Source organism: Leuresthes tenuis, unplaced genomic scaffold (genome assembly GCF_036924035.1).
Source record: "Leuresthes tenuis unplaced genomic scaffold, fLeuTen1.0.hap1 SCAF_14, whole genome shotgun sequence".
Lineage (NCBI taxonomy): Eukaryota > Metazoa > Chordata > Actinopteri > Atheriniformes > Atherinopsidae > Leuresthes > Leuresthes tenuis.
In genome coordinates, this window is record NW_027325368.1 from 25,139,823 (window position 1) to 25,153,098 (window position 13,276).

Genomic DNA, 13,276 nt, shown 5'->3' on the forward strand with positions numbered 1-13,276 from the left:
AAAAGTGTAAAAGATATCAACACCAAAAGTCATAGCAGAAATCTCCTGAACAAGCTGAACGTTTTGATACCAAAATTGTTGAAATCGGTTAAAGATTGCAGGAGTAGTTAAGCTACAAAAAACGGCGGAATAATAATAATAATAATAACTAGAAAGAGCTGTTCCTGCGAAACAGCAGTGAGAATGCATTTTAAGTTGAATGGATTAGTTGAACATGCTCAAATAGCTGAATCTATTTGAAATTTATCAGAAATCAAGTGAATAATAGTAAAAATGGCTTCAGTGTAATATACAGCAGGGAGTGGAAGAGTGATGTCATCAGTGATAGCAATGTTTGTCAACAGCTGCAGCTCTCTCCCTGTATAACCTGCAGAAATTGCATTTTGGATACTATGACCTCCTGTGAGAAAACTGGAAGAGCGAGGAAAATAATTTGAAGACTGTAAGAAGCAGAAGGCTTGGAGGAACGCGGCAATGTAGTTTTTATTTCAATGGAGTGAAAAATATTTAAACGGCAGCGGGTTGAACACAGTTGAACCTGTCTCTGGCGTTCAACCAAATTTCCATTGGAGTTAGTGAGAGAAATTGAAAGGTTTCTCTCGCTTCAAGGCTCATAGCTGAAATTCTGTAAATGTGAGCTATTTAGTAGTTACATCAGCTGAAAGAGGACAAGTGTACCTACATTTTAAGGTATAATTTGTTTGTCTGAGTTAAACAGCATGAAAGTTAGAGCCATTTGTTTGAATATCAGAAAAAGTTAAAATGATCAGTCTGCCACTCTAATCTTCTCATTCATAAAAATCAAGAAGGAGCAAAAATGTTCATGTATTTTAAACTGTCATATTTCAGAATTGGCTTAATATTTGAAAAAGCTGTATAATCAGATAATAGCTGAATGTCTTGTGAACATTTTAAAGTTTGAATGATGTCTCTGTGATACCGTATGGCTGAGTTACTGCCCTCTAAAATAGGACAGTTAGGGGCTCGTTGAGTGTGGCCTCCTCATTAGTTGCTGTGGGCAACAGCTGCACGTGCCCACTGCCAAATCTGCACCTCACTTTGTCCCCTTAAAATCTGGGGGTTTAATAATGAACGACAAGTCTGGAACAAACGGTTGCTGTTCGAAAAGTAGAAGTCGTATCCGAATAATTCTTTCACCGTGAGCGCCAGAAGGGATGTGGGAAGCCAGAGGTGTAATTTTTATTCTGATCTTGTGTAAGGTTTGTTTTTTATGGCAGTTTTAAAACGAGTCTTTCTCACTGATTTCATTGCTCGGCCTGTTTATAATGGAAAAGTATGTGAGCTGGAGTGCTGCTCTCTGCGCTTACAGGTGATTTGTGAGAAATCTGTGAGGCCAAGCTCAATGAGAAATACCTACGTTTTGATGTATAATTTGTCTAGATCAGGCAGACATTTTGGACGTGAGAGGCATTTGTTTGAGGAAGTTGTTTTTAAATCATTTTAGAGTGGGAATTAGAGTGTGCGCTCCATCAGACGAAGTCCTCTGGCTCCATAAAACGTAAACTGCCGTTGTGTCAAAGCTGTATAAGCTATTGACAAGCCCTTTACCACAGTTAAAGTTGAGTCTTTCCTGTCACAGACAAACTTTGAATGATGTCTCTATGATACCGTATGGCTGAGTTACAGCCCTCTAAAATAGGACAGTTTGGGGCTCGTTGAGCCCCAAACTGCCCTGCTTTCATGCTTGAAAATCATGAAGGAGCAAAAATGTTCATGATTTTTAAACTGTCATATTTCAAAATTGGCTTAACATTTGAAAAAGCTGAAACATTTGGTAATAGCTGAATGTCTTGTGAACATTTTAAAGTTTGAATGGTGTCTCTAGCTGAACGTATGCTCAACTAGTTAGGTTGGAAAGAGGAGGAAGCTTTTGAAGAGTTGAAAGAAATTCCCATTCATTTGAATGAGGAAAAAAGTTGAATAGAAGTTGAATAGTTTAAAAAGTGTAAAAGATATCAACACCAAAAGTCATAGCAGAAATCTCCTGAACAAGCTGAACGTTTTGATACCAAAATTGTTGAAATCGGTTAAAGATTGCAGGAGTAGTTAAGCTACAAAAAACGGCGGAATAATAATAATAACTAGAAAAAAGCTGTTCCTGCGAAACAGCTGTGAGAATGCATTTAAAGTTGAATGAATTAGTTGAACATGCTCAAAATAGCTGAATCTAGTGGAAATTTATCAGAAACAAGTGAATAATAGTAAAAATGGCTTCAGTGTAATATACAGCAAGGAGTGGAAGAGTGATGTCATCAGTGATAGCAATGTTTGTCAACAGCTGCAGCTCTCTCCCTGTATAACCTGCAGAAATTGCATTTTGGATACTATGACCTCCTGTGAGAAAACTGGAAGAGCGAGGAAAATAATTTGAAGACCGTAAGAAGCAGAAGGCTTGGAGGAACGCGGCAATGTAGTTTTTATTTCAATGGAGTGAAAAAAATTTAAACGGCAGCGAGTTGAACACAGTTGAACCTGTCTCTGGCGTTCCACCAAATTTCCATTGGAGATAGTGAGAGAAATTGAAAGGTTTCTCTCGCTTCAAGGCTCATAGCTGAAATTCTGTAAATGTGAGCTATTTAGTAGTTACATCAGCTGAAAGAGGACAAGTGTACCTACATTTTAAGGTATAATTTGTTTGTCTGAGTTAAACAGCATGAAAGTTTGAGTAATTTGTTTGAATATCAGAAAAAGTTAAAATGATCAGTCTGCCACTCTAATCTTCTCATTCATAAAAATCAAGAAGGAGCAAAAATGTTCATGTTTTTTAAACTGTCATATTTCAGAATTGGCTTAATATTTGAAAAAGCCAGCTGAATGTCTTGTGAACATTTTAAAGTTTGAATGATGTCTCTGTGATACCGTATGGCTGAGTTACTGCCCTCTAAAATAGGACAGTTTGGGGCTCGTTGAGTCTGGCCTCCTCATTAGTTGCTGTGGGCAACAGCTGCACGTGCCCACTGACAAATCTGCACCTCACTTTGTCCCCTTAAAATCTGGGGGTTTAATAATGAACGACAAGTCTGGAACAAACGGTCGCTGTTCGAAAAGTAGAAGTCGTATCCGAATAATTCTTTCACCGTGAGCGCCAGAAGGGATGTGGGAAGCCAGAGGTGTAATTTTTATTCTGATCTTGTGTAAGGTTTGTTTTTTATGGCAGTTTTAAAACGAGGCTTTCACACTGATTTCATTGCTCGGCCTGTTTATAATGGAAAAGTATGTGAGCTGGAGTGCGCCTCTCTGTGCTTACAGGTGATTTGTGAGAAATCTGTGAGGCCAAGCTCAATGAGAGTGACTTTGTGTGAAAGAGGACTAAAATACCTACGTTTTGATGTACAATTTGTCTAGATCAGGCAGACATTTTGGACGTGAGAGGCATTTGTTTGAGGAAGTTCTTTTTAAATCATTTTAGAGTGGGAATTAGAGTGTGCGCTCCATCAACGAAGTCCTCTGGCACCATAAAACGTAAACTGCCGTTGTGTCAAAGCTGTATAAGCTATTGGCAAGCCCTTTACCACAGTTAAAGTTGAGTCTTTCCTGTCACATACAAACTTTGAATGATGTCTCTGTGATACCGTATGGCTGAGTTACAGCCCTCTAAAATAGGGCAGTTTGGGGCTCGTTAAGCCCCAAACTGCCCTATTTTCATGCATGAAAATCATGAAGGAGCAAAAATGTTCATGATTTTGAAACTGTCATATTTCAAAATTGGCTGAATATTTGAAAAAGCTGAAACATTTGGTAATAGCTGAATGTCTTGTGAACATTTTAAAATTTGAATGGTGTCTCTAGCTGAACGTATGCTCAACTAGTTAGGTTGGAAAGAGGAGGAAGCTTTTGAAGAGTTGAAAGAAATTCCCATTCATTTGAATGAGGAAAAAAGTTGAATAGAAGTTGAATAGTTTAAAAAGTGTAAAAGATATCAACACCAAAAGTCATAGCAGAAATCTCCTGAACAAGCTGAACGTTTTGATACCAAAATTGTTGAAATCGGTTAAAGATTGCAGGAGTAGTTAAGCTACAAAAAACGGCGGAATAATAATAATAATAATAATAATAATAATAAAGAGAAACAGGAAAACAATAGTGAGAATGCCATGCATTCTCACAATAATAACTAGAAAGAGCTGTTCCTGCGAAACAGCAGTGAGAATGCATTTTAAGTTGAATGGATTAGTTGAACATGCTCAAATAGCTGAATCTAGTGGAAATTTATCAGAAATCAAGTGAATAATAGTTAAAATGGCTTCAGTGTAATATACAGCAGGGAGTGGAAGAGTGATGTCATCAGTGACAGCAATGTTTGTCAACAGCTGCAGCTTAACGAGCTCTCTCCCTGTGTAACCTGCAGAAATTGCATATTTGGATACTATGACCTCCTGTGAGAAAACCGGAAGAGCGAGGAAAATAATTTGAAGACCGTAAGAAGCAGAAGGCTTGGAGGAACGCAGCAATGTAGTTTTTATTTGAATGGAGTGAAAAAAATTTAAACGGCAGCAGGTTGAACACAGTTGAACCTGTCTCTGGCGTTCCACCAAATTTACATTGGAGTTAGTGAGAGAAATTGAAAAGTTTCTCTCGCTTCAAGGCTCATAGCTGAAATTCTGTAAATGTGAGCTATTTAGTAGTTACATCAGCTGAAGGAGGACAAGTGTACCTACATTTTAAGGTATAATTTGTTTATCTGAGTTGAACAGTTTTAAAGTTAGAGCAATTTGTTTGAATATCAGAAAAAGTTAAAATGATCAGTCTGCCACTCTAATCTTCTCATGCATAAAAATCAAGAAGGAGCAAAAATGTTCATGTTTTTTAAACTGTCATATTTCAGAATTGGCTGAATATTTGAAAAATCTGTATAATCAGATAATAGCTGAATGTCTTGTGAACATTTTAAAGTTTGAATGGTGTCTCTAGCTGAACGTATGCTCAACTAGTTAGGTTGGAAAGAGGAGGAAGTTTTTGAAGAGTTGAAAGAAATTGCCATTCATTTGAATGAGGGGGAAATTTGAATAAAAGTTAAATAGTTTAAAAAGTATAAAAGTTATAAATATGAAAAATAATAGCCATCATCTCCTGAAGGAGCTGAACGTTTTGATACCAAATTTGTTGAAATCGGTCAAAGATTGTAGAACTAGTTGAGTGCCAAAAAACGTACGGAATAATAATAATAATAATAAAGAGAAACAGGAAAACAATAGTGAGAATGCCTTAAAGCATTCTCACAATAATAATAATAATAAAGAGAAACAGGAAAACAATAGTGAGAATGCCATGCATTCTCACAACTAGAAAGAGCTGTTCCTGCGAAACAGCAGTGAGAATGCATTTTAAGTTGAATGGATTAGTTGAACATGCTCAAATAGCTGAATCTAGTGGAAATTTATCAGAAATCAAGTGAATAATAGTTAAAATGGCTTCAGTGTAATATACAGCAGGGAGTGGAAGAGTGATGTCATCAGTGACAGCAATGTTTGTCAACAGCTGCAGCTCTCTCCCTGTATAACCTGCAGAAATTGCATTTTGGATACTATGACCTCCTGTGAGAAAACCGGAAGAGCGAGGAAAATAATTTGAAGACCGTAAGAAGCAGAAGGCTTGGAGGAACGCAGCAATGTAGTTTTTATTTCAATGGAGTGAAAAAAAATTAAACGGCAGCAGGTTGAACACAGTTGAACCTGTCTCTGGCGTTCCACCAAATTTACATTGGAGTTAGTGAGAGAAATTGAAAAGTTTCTCTCGCTTCAAGGCTCATAGCTGAAATTCTGTAAATGTGAGCTATTTGGTAGTTACATCAGCTGAAAGAGGACAAGTGTACCTACATTTTAAGGTATAATTTGTTTGTCTGAGTTAAACAGCATGAAAGTTAGAGGCATTTGTTTGAATATGAGAAAAAGTTAAAATGATCAGTCTGCCACTCTAATCTTCTCATTCATAAAAATCAAGAAGGAGCAAAAATGTTCATGTTTTTTAAACTGTCATATTTGAGAATTGGCTGAATATTTGAAAAATCTGTATAATCAGATAATAGCTGAATGTCTTGTGAACATTTTAAAGTTTGAATGATGTCTCTGTGATACCGTATGGCTGAGTTACTGCCCTCTAAAATAGGACAGTTTGGGGCTCGTTGAGTGTGGCCTCCTCATTAGTTGCTGTGGGCAACAGCTGCACGTGCCCACTGCCAAATCTGCACCTCACTTTGTCCCCTTAAAATCTGGGGGTTTAATAATGAACGACAAGTCTGGAACAAACGGTCGCTGTTCGAAAAGTAGAAGTCGTATCCGAATAATTCTTTCACCGTGAGCACCAGAAGGGATGTGGGAAGCCAGAGGTGTAATTTTTATTCTGATCTTGTGTAAGGTTTGTTTTTTATGGCAGTTTTAAAACGAGTCTTTCTCACTGATTTCATTGCTCAGCCTGTTTATAATGGAAAAGTATGTGAGCTGGAGTGCTGCTCTCTGCGCTTACAGGTGATTTGTGAGAAATCTGTGAGGCCAAGCTCAATGAGAGTGACTTTGTGTGAAAGAGGACTAAAATACCTACGTTTTGATGTATAATTTGTCTAGATCAGGCAGACATTTTGGACGTGAGAGGCATTTGTTTGAGGAAGTTCTTTTTAAATCATTTTAGAGTGGGAATTAGAGTGTGCGCTCCATCAGACGAAGTCCTCTGGCTCCATAAAACGTAAACTGCCGTTGTGTCAAAGCTGTATAAGCTATTGACAAGCCCTTTACCACAGTTAAAGTTGAGTCTTTCCTGTCACATACAAACTTTGAATGATGTCTCTGTGATACCGTATGGCTGAGTTACAGCCCTCTAAAATAGGGCAGTTTGGGGCTCGTTGAGCCCCAAACTGCCCTGCTTTCATGCTTAAAAATCATGAAGGAGCAAAAATGTTCATGATTTTATAACTGTCATATTTCAAAATTGGCTGAATATTTGAAAAATCTGTATAATCAGATAATAGCTGAATGTCTTGTGAACATTTTAAAGTTTGAATGGTGTCTCTAGCTGAACGTATGCTCAACTAGTTAGGTTGGAAAGAGGAGGAAGTTTTTGAAGAGTTGAAAGAAATTGCCATTCATTTGAATGAGGGGGAAATTTGAATAAAAGTTAAATAGTTTAAAAAGTATAAAAGTTATAAACATGAAAAATGATAGCCATCATCTCCTGAAGGAGCTGAACGTTTTGATACCAAATTTGTTGAAATCGGTCAAAGATTGTAGAACTAGTTGAGTGCCAAAAAACGTACGGAATAATAATAATAACTAGAAAGAGCTGTTCCTGCGAAACAGCAGTGAGAATGCATTTTAAGTTGAATGGATTAGTTGAACATGCTCAAATAGCTGAATCTAGTTGAAATTTATCAGAAATCAAGTGAATAATAGTTTAAATGGCTTCAGTGTAATATACAGCAGGGAGTGGAAGAGTGATGTAATCAGGGACAGCAATGTTTGTCAACAGCTGCAGCTTAACGAGCTCTCTCCCTGTGTAACCTGCAGAAATTGCATATTTGGATACTATGACCTCCTGTGAGAAAACCGGAAGAGCGAGGAAAATAATTTGAAGACCGTAAGAAGCAGAAGGCTTGGAGGAACGCAGCAATGTAGTTTTTATTTGAATGGAGTGAAAAAAATTTAAACGGCAGCAGGTTGAACACAGTTGAACCTGTCTCTGGCGTTCCACCAAATTTACATTGGAGTTAGTGAGAGAAATTGAAAAGTTTCTCTCGCTTCAAGGCTCATAGCTGAAATTCTGTAAATGTGAGCTATTTAGTAGTCACATCAGCTGAAAGAGGACAAGTGTACCTACATTTTAAGGTATAATTTGTTTATCTGAGTTGAACAGTTTTAAAGTTAGAGCAATTTGTTTGAATATCAGAAAAAGTTAAAATGATCAGTCTGCCACTCTAATCTTCTCATGCATAAAAATCAAGAAGGAGCAAAAATGTTCATGTTTTTTAAACTGTCATATTTCGAAATTGGCTGAATATTTGAAAAATCTGTATAATCAGATAATAGCTGAATGTCTTGTGAACATTTTAAAGTTTGAATGGTGTCTCTAGCTGAATGTATGCTCAACTAGTTAGGTTGGAAAGAGGAGGAAGTTTTTGAAGAGTTGAAAGAAATTGCCATTCATTTGAATGAGGGGAAAATTTGAATAAAAGTTAAATAGTTTAAAAAGTATAAAAGTTATAAACATGAAAAATAGTAGCCATCATCTCCTGAAGGAGCTGAACGTTTTGATACCAAATTTGTTGAAATCGGTCAAAGATTGTAGAACTAGTTGAGTGCCAAAAAACGTACGGAATAATAATAATAACTAGAAAGAGCTGTTCCTGCGAAACAGCAGTGAGAATGCATTTTAAGTTGAATGGATTAGTTGAACATGCTCAAATAGCTGAATCTAGTTGAAATTTATCAGAAATCAAGTGAATAATAGTAAAAATGGCTTCAGTGTAATATACAGCAGGGAGTGGAAGAGTGATGTCATCAGTGACAGCAATGTTTGTCAACAGCTGCAGCTTAACGAGCTCTCTCCCTGTTTAACCTGCAGAAATTGCATATTTGGATACTATGACCTCCTGTGAGAAAACCGGAAGAGCGAGGAAAATAATTTGAAGACCGTAAGAAGCAGAAGGCTTGGAGGAACGCAGCAATGTAGTTTTTATTTGAATGGAGTGAAAAAAATTTAAACGGCAGCAGGTTGAACACAGTTGAAGCTGTCTCTGGCGTTCCACCAAATTTACATTGGAGTTAGTGAGAGAAATTGAAAAGTTTCTCTCGCTTCAAGGCTCATAGCTGAAATTCTGTAAATGTGAGCTATTTAGTAGTTACATCAGCTGAAAGAGGACAAGTGTACCTACATTTTAAGGTATAATTTGTGTATCTGAGTTGAACAGTTTTAAAGTTAGAGCAATTTGTTTGAATATCAGAAAAAGTTAAAATGATCAGTCTGCCACTCTAATCTTCTCATGCATAAGAATCAAGAAGGAGCAAAAATGTTCATGTTTTTTAAACTGTCATATTTCAGAATTGGCTGAATATTTGAAAAATCTGTATAATCAGATAATAGCTGAATGTCTTGTGAACATTTTAAAGTTTGAATGGTGTCTCTAGCTGAATGTATGCTCAACTAGTTAGGTTGGAAAGAGGAGGAAGTTTTTGAAGAGTTGAAAGAAATTGCCATTCATTTGAATGAGGGGGAAATTTGAATAAAAGTTAAATAGTTTAAAAAGTATAAAAGTTATAAACATATAAAATAGTAGCAGGAATCTCCTGAAGGAGCTGAACGTTTTGATACCAAATTTGTTGAAATCGGTCAAAGATTGTAGAACTAGTTGAGTGCCAAAAAACGTACGGAATAATAATAATAATAATAATAAAGGGAAACAGGAAAACAATAGTGAGAATGCCTTAAAGCATTCTCACAATAAAGGGAAACAGGAAAACAATAGTGAGAATGCCTTAAAGCATTCTCACAACTAGAAAGAGCTGTTCCTGCGAAACAGCAGTGAGAATGCATTTTAAGTTGAATGGATCAGTTGAACATGCTCAAATAGCTGAATCTAGTGGAAATTTATCAGAAATCAAGTGAATAATAGTTAAAATGGCTTCAGTGTATTATACAGCAGGGAGTGGAAGAGTGATGTCATCAGTGACAGCAATGTTTGTCAACAGCTGCAGCTCTCTCCCTGTATAACCTGCAGAAATTGCATTTTGGATACTATGACCTCCTGTGAGAAAACCGGAAGAGCGAGGAAAATAATTTGAAGACCGTAAGAAGCAGAAGGCTTGGAGGAACGCAGCAATGTAGTTTTTATTTCAATGGAGTGAAAAAAAATTAAACGGCAGCAGGTTGAACACAGTTGAACCTGTCTCTGGCGTTCCACCAAATTTACATTGGAGTTAGTGAGAGAAATTGAAAAGTTTCTCTCGCTTCAAGGCTCATAGCTGAAATTCTGTAAATGTGAGCTATTTGGTAGTTACATCAGCTGAAAGAGGACAAGTGTACCTACATTTTAAGGTATAATTTGTTTGTCTGAGTTAAACAGCATGAAAGTTAGAGTAATTAGTTTGAATATGAGAAAAAGTTAAAATGATCAGTCTGCCACTCTAATCTTCTCATTCATAAAAATGAAGAAGGAGCAAAAATGTTCATGTTTTTTAAACTGTCATATTTGAGAATTGGCTGAATATTTGAAAAATCTGTATAATCAGATAATAGCTGAATGTCTTGTGAACATTTTAAAGTTTGAATGATGTCTCTGTGATACCGTATGGCTGAGTTACTGCCCTCTAAAATAGGACAGTTTGGGGCTAGTTGAGTGTGGCCTCCTCATTAGTTGCTGTGGGCAACAGCTGCACGTGCCCACTGGCAAATCTGCACCTCACTTTGTCCCCTTAAAATCTGGGGGTTTAATAATGAACGACAAGTCTGGAACAAACGGTCGCTGTTCGAAAAGTAGAAGTCGTATCCGAATAATTCTTTCACCGTGAGCGCCAGAAGGGATGTGGGAAGCCAGAGGTGTAATTTTTATTCTGATCTTGTGTAAGGTTTGTTTTTTATGGCAGTTTTAAAACGAGTCTTTCTCACTGATTTCATTGCTCGGCCTGTTTATAATGGAAAAGTGTGTGAGCTGGAGTGCTGCTCTCTGCGCTTACAGGTGATTTGTGAGAAATCTGTGAGGCCAAGCTCAATGAGAGTGACTTTGTGTGAAAGAGGACTAAAATACCTACGTTTTGATGTATAATTTGTCTAGATCAGGCAGACATTTTGGACGTGAGAGGCATTTGTTTGAGGAAGTTCTTTTTAAATCATTTTAGAGTGGGAATTAGAGTGTGCGCTCCATCAGACGAAGTCCTCTGGCTCCATAAAACGTAAACTGCCGTTGTGTCAAAGCTGTATAAGCTATTGACAAGCCCTTTACCACAGTTAAAGTTGAGTCTTTCCTGTCACATACAAACTTTGAATGATGTCTCTGTGATACCGTATGGCTGAGTTACAGCCCTCTAAAATAGGGCAGTTTGGGGCTCGTTAAGCCCCAAACTGTCCTATTTTCATGCATGAAAATCATGAAGGAGCAAAAATGTTCATGATTTTGAAACTGTCATATTTCAAAATTGGCTGAATATTTGAAAAAGCTGAAACATTTGGTAATAGCTGAATGTCTTGTGAACATTTTAAAGTTTGAATGGTGTCTCTAGCTGAACGTATGCTCAACTAGTTAGGTTGGAAAGAGGAGGAAGTTTTTGAAGAGTTGAAAGAAATTGCCATTCATTTGAATGAGGGGGAAATTTGAATAAAAGTTAAATAGTTTAAAAAGTATAAAAGTTATAAACATGAAAAATGATAGCCATCATCTCCTGAAGGAGCTGAACGTTTTGATACCAAATTTGTTGAAATCGGTCAAAGATTGTAGAACTAGTTGAGTGCCAAAAAACGTACGGAATAATAATAATAACTAGAAAGAGCTGTTCCTGCGAAACAGCAGTGAGAATGCATTTTAAGTTGAATGGATTAGTTGAACATGCTCAAATAGCTGAATCTAGTGGAAATTTATCAGAAATCAAGTGAATAATAGTTAAAATGGCTTCAGTGTAATATACAGCAGGGAGTGGAAGAGTGATGTCATCAGTGACAGCAATGTTTGTCAACAGCTGCAGCTTAACGAGCTCTCTCCCTGTGTAACCTGCAGAAATTGCATATTTGGATACTATGACCTCCTGTGAGAAAACCGGAAGAGCGAGGAAAATAATTTGAAGACCGTAAGAAGCAGAAGGCTTGGAGGAACGCAGCAATGTAGTTTTTATTTGAATGGAGTGAAAAAAATTTAAACGGCAGCAGGTTGAACACAGTTGAACCTGTCTCTGGCGTTCCACCAAATTTACATTGGAGTTAGTGAGAGAAATTGAAAAGTTTCTCTCGCTTCAAGGCTCATAGCTGAAATTCTGTAAATGTGAGCTATTTAGTAGTTACATCAGCTGAAGGAGGACAAGTGTACCTACATTTTAAGGTATAATTTGTTTATCTGAGTTGAACAGTTTTAAAGTTAGAGCAATTTGTTTGAATATCAGAAAAAGTTAAAATGATCAGTCTGCCACTCTAATCTTCTCATGCATAAAAATCAAGAAGGAGCAAAAATGTTCATGTTTTTTAAACTGTCATATTTCAGAATTGGCTGAATATTTGAAAAATCTGTATAATCAGATAATAGCTGAATGTCTTGTGAACATTTTAAAGTTTGAATGGTGTCTCTAGCTGAACGTATGCTCAACTAGTTAGGTTGGAAAGAGGAGGAAGTTTTTGAAGAGTTGAAAGAAATTGCCATTCATTTGAATGAGGGGGAAATTTGAATAAAAGTTAAATAGTTTAAAAAGTATAAAAGTTATAAATATGAAAAATAATAGCCATCATCTCCTGAAGGAGCTGAACGTTTTGATACCAAATTTGTTGAAATCGGTCAAAGATTGTAGAACTAGTTGAGTGCCAAAAAACGTACGGAATAATAATAATAATAATAAAGAGAAACAGGAAAACAATAGTGAGAATGCCTTAAAGCATTCTCACAATAAAGAGAAACAGGAAAACAATAGTGAGAATGCCATGCATTCTCACAACTAGAAAGAGCTGTTCCTGCGAAACAGCAGTGAGAATGCATTTTAAGTTGAATGGATTAGTTGAACATGCTCAAATAGCTGAATCTAGTGGAAATTTATCAGAAATCAAGTGAATAATAGTTAAAATGGCTTCAGTGTAATATACAGCAGGGAGTGGAAGAGTGATGTCATCAGTGACAGCAATGTTTGTCAACAGCTGCAGCTTAACGAGCTCTCTCCCTGTGTAACCTGCAGAAATTGCATATTTGGATACTATGACCTCCTGTGAGAAAACCGGAAGAGCGAGGAAAATAATTTGAAGACCGTAAGAAGCAGAAGGCTTGGAGGAACGCAGCAATGTAGTTTTTATTTCAATGGAGTGAAAAAAATTTAAACGGCAGCAGGTTGAACACAGTTGAAGCTGTCTCTGGCGTTCCACCAAATTTACATTGGAGTTAGTGAGAGAAATTGAAAAGTTTCTCTCGCTTCAAGGCTCATAGCTGAAATTCTGTAAATGTGAGCTATTTAGTAGTTACATCAGCTGAAAGAGGACAAGTGTACCTACATTTTAAGGTATAATTTGTGTATCTGAGTTGAACAGTTTTAAAGTTAGAGCAATTTGTTTGAATATCAGAAACAGTTAAAATGATCAGTCTGCCACT